The sequence below is a fragment of the Callorhinchus milii genome, unplaced genomic scaffold, assembly GCF_018977255.1.
Source record: "Callorhinchus milii isolate IMCB2004 unplaced genomic scaffold, IMCB_Cmil_1.0 Scaffold18, whole genome shotgun sequence".
In the NCBI taxonomy this organism is placed as follows: Eukaryota; Metazoa; Chordata; class Chondrichthyes; order Chimaeriformes; family Callorhinchidae; genus Callorhinchus; species Callorhinchus milii.
In genome coordinates this window covers 10,469,034-10,473,105 of record NW_024704759.1, presented here as the reverse complement: position 1 = coordinate 10,473,105, position 4,072 = coordinate 10,469,034, and the positions used below count along the sequence as shown (strand labels likewise).

Genomic DNA, 4,072 nt, shown 5'->3' with positions numbered 1-4,072 from the left:
GAGTGGTGAGCAGATGTTAGCTCAATAAGTGTACAAAGCACCCGCATCCCAATTTGAAACAACTGTTTGAAACAGATTGTGTTGGAATCACTGTTGCTGGGCAGATGGGAACGCATATTTTTCACACTACTAATCAAAAGCAAATCCTTTCCATCCCTAATCTGTGCTGAGTTATCTGATCTCTACCAAGGCAGCAACGAGAGATTGTGGTGGGGCTAGGGTAGGAGGGAAATCTACAATTGCCCTCAACTCCTGGACTACTGGGCAGGACTCTTAATTCTGATAAGTATCCAATACCCTCTGCGCAGTGTGGTGAAGCAATAAGAGGTACAGCTGTGCTACCTCCCTCGCCCATGGTTGAATAGCCCACTAACCATGCTCACATATGAGATTCATATAGAAACTTGGACACATTACTAGAGAGATGCCCCTGGAGCCATATCCCATCATGAGCCAGCGCTTCAGAAGAAGAGACAAAATTGGAAAATTTTGACCAAAAAATCCTTTTCTAAAATGATACTGGTTACCTGAAGGTCCAGCGCCTTGGGACGTCCTCCCGACGTGAAAGGCGCTCTACAAATGTAAATTTCAGCACCCTTTTTACCCATCATTACCTTGGGACGTCCTCCCAATGTGAAAGGCGCTTTACAAATGTAATTTTGTTTTGTTGCTGTTGTTGTTACTAAGTTTGAAATTTAAAAATTGCTCTAAACAATTATCTACTGCTTTTTCTGCCTCTCAGTCGCACAGAGTGAAATCTTGGTTCAGCTTGTGAGAGTCAAGCAGATGTTGATCGGTTTGTATTACCGCTAAAGACTTTTACAGACCGTTAAAGGAAGAAAAAATACCAATTGATGATGAAAATTATATTCCTGTCAAAACTTTTTGTCAGGTTTGCTTGTTCATCATGTTACTTCTGCAGGAGAGTCTCACATTATAAACAGGTACCACACCAACACGCACTATCACAAGATCTGCCTGAACAGATGCAACTAGCAGCAACTTGATAGATTTAAATGAGCAAAAAGGAAAGCCGTCGATATTTCAGCATCTGTCATCCTCTCGACTGACTTCAGACTTGTGTGCGACAGTTTGTCTGCTCTCCTGGTTCAGAAGACCCACACACAGGTTTACAGCAGCATCGACGAATCATGCAAACAGCAGGTGATGATATGTGAAGAATCAATTAGCACCTCTTTTCTCCTCAGAAATGCACCATCTTGAGATTAAGCTTTGAGAACTGTGAGTTACAAGCCAGCTTGTTTATTTGCGGCTTGAGTCAGAGGGAGCAGGTGGTCATGATGAGTCTCTGCTTGCAACCAGAGGTGAGACGTTTTGAGACAAAGTTAAGGAGTTGGTGAACGAGGCTAGTCCCACCCAAGGATGTGAAGTCAAGTGAATCAATAGTTAATCAGCAGGATATGGGGTAGACAGGGGAACTGTAAGGGATTTAGTGTTTAACAGCTCTCATCTTGCAGGAAACTGGGCAAGTGACTGCAAATGGTACAGAAAATAATGGGGAGATGAAAGGCAGAGCCAACAGGATGAAGAAATTTGCTGGGTGTGTTAACCCAAGATAAGTGGGTTGTAAAAAAAACAAAACAATTACTTGCAAATCTCCTTCTTACAAGCTGCGGCAATCATTCACATTTCAAATGACCCGCAGTATTCAATATTAGTCATTATTTATAAGTACTTCAAGGATAGACAAAAAAAACATCCTGTTAAGTTGGTACAAATTGGGCTATTTTCACTAGAACAGAAAAGGATAGAAGGGGGAATCCAAGGAGGTTTCCAAAATTACATTAGGCTAGGCTTCGAGAGGATGAATAATAAAGGATTATTTCCACTGATTATTTCCAGGTAAAATTGGTGACTGGGAGGCATTAGGTCAGAATCAGTAGTGCAAGAGATAAGAGAGAGTTCAGAAGAAACGTTTTGAATCTGCCAGGGTTCCCAATCATGAATGTACTTCAGTGACATCAGCAAAAATCTAGAGTTGGGGAGAGATCAGACTTGGGCTCAGCTGGTGATTCTGCCCACGGTTGAATATTCCGTGAACACTCATTACCTTAGCTTGTGTGTGAGTTGTAATCATTTCCTCATGGTGCAGAGGGTGATTGGAGAACAGAAGTGTCAAGTGCCTTCAGTATGGGTGCATGGAAGGGCGTGGGTGGGTGGGGGTCGGGTGGTGGTAAATTGAGGTGAACTAAAGAGCTCAGCCAACAAACACTGACTTGAAAGTCCATCAAGCGCCCTTCACTACATTTTAATTCCACACCATAAAACGTCAAATTGGCCCAAAATTGGGTTAGATAACTTCCAAAGAAAATTCAAGCATTTTATAAACAAAATATTGAAATGAGTGTAAATGTCTGGTAGGAATATTACATAACGATCACCGGTGGACGTGAAAGGCGCCATACAAATGTAATTTTGCTGTTGTTGTTGATGTTTATGCAGATGAATCCACCTGATAGACAGTAATTCCACTACAATGCTTCCAAATTATGCAGTTGTTAACTGTTCAGGGATTTATTTCCTATTAACTACCATGTGCATGTATCCTCCACAGTATGTACTGCATAATTTAATGCAATGGAATCTTAAAACCTCTAAATCCTGCATGATGTTTTATTTACCAGCTTTTATAGGTTCCCACAAAGTCTAGAAAAACATGTAAAGGCATTCCACTCATGACTATGTAGCCTGTAATCTGTCTGATGATGTCAGTGGACCACAGGAATGCTAAAGCCAAGGAGACTGCACCCACTAATTCAGCTCAGCAAGAACTATCAAGGTACTCAAACATTTCACTGTCAAGTTGGGTGTGCACCTATGTTTTACTGACTTGAAAAGGACAAAGTTAAAGTCATTATGGAATTGCATATCTGGGGGGAGTTGGGGAATAAGCTTATTACTTAACCTTTACCCTTTGGTGCACACAGGACCAAAATTGATATGATAATCATTCTCTCTTTTCCATTGCTGTCCACATCCCCTCTTTTTTTCCTTCTTGTGTTGACATTTGTTGCTTTCTGCCTCGGTAACCTCGCTTTTTAATGTTTTAACTTAGAGAGTATAAAGTCACAGAACATCACAGCAAAGAAAAGAGGTCATTCAAACCATCAAATTTGTGCCACCTAATCGGTATTGTATAGTTTCAGGGCTCGGCGGCTGAAGGCACGCCCATCGATTGAGAAGTGGAGAGGATCATAGACCTACAGGAGGCCAGAGCTTGCCGAGCAAAGGGGGCAAGTACAGGAGGAGCATATAAGCAGGGAGGTGAGATGGCATGAAGTGATTTGTACCCGCGGTTTATCTTTAAATCGATCTGTTCTGCAATAGGGAGCCAGCGGAAACCTGGCAAGGACTAAGCTGAGGAGGCGAGGATATGGGCAGCAGAGTTTGGAATGAATCGGACTTTATGAATAGTGGAGCTGGGGAGAATCCTCCCACCCCGCCCCGCCTGATGTTATTCACGATGCCCTGCTCACCAGAACCCCCAGCGCAATCTATCTACACAATCTGAAGACCATCCAAAACTCGGCAGCCCATGTCCTGTCCCACACTCAGCTCCGTGAGTCCATCATCCCCGTCTTCATTCCGCTTCTAATTGAAACATTCCATTACATTTTTCCGCAATGATTTGATTTGTCACTTTTCTTTCAGGTGTCCATCGCTCTGTAAAAAGTGTGTCGTGGAACCGTAGACATTTAAAGCACAGAAGAAAGAGCATTCATCTGCGCTGGCTCTTTTGAGAGCCATCCTTTCAGTACCCATTTACGTGCCTTTCAGCCATTCTGATGCCACTCACTGGGTCATTGCTGAAGATAAGAAACAGATTGGGGCTATGGTTGTCTGAGTGACCCTGCAAAGTAGTTACAATGATTAAGCATAGATTTCAGGTCACGTTCTAATTTTCCACAGGATTTACTCTATGTGTATTAGGTTCTTTCGAGATTTTTTTCTTTGTGTTTCTATTTTTTGGGGGGCGCGGTGGGCTTCGTTAGTCCTCACATCCCTCTACTTTTCACTTTCTGTTAGTCCCATTTGTCTTTTGTCTATTTTA

General features: G+C 42.5%; 1 long non-coding RNA gene across 1 annotated transcript; it reads left to right on the top strand.

Moving 5' to 3' along the window:
• Nucleotides 1-924: 924 nt before the first annotated feature.
• Nucleotides 925-3,228, top strand: LOC103190904. The gene is made up of 3 exons (XR_489204.2): nucleotides 925-1,164; nucleotides 2,646-2,800; nucleotides 3,162-3,228. It is a non-coding gene; the product is annotated as an uncharacterized LOC103190904 (long non-coding RNA).
• Nucleotides 3,229-4,072: the final 844 nt, after the last annotated feature.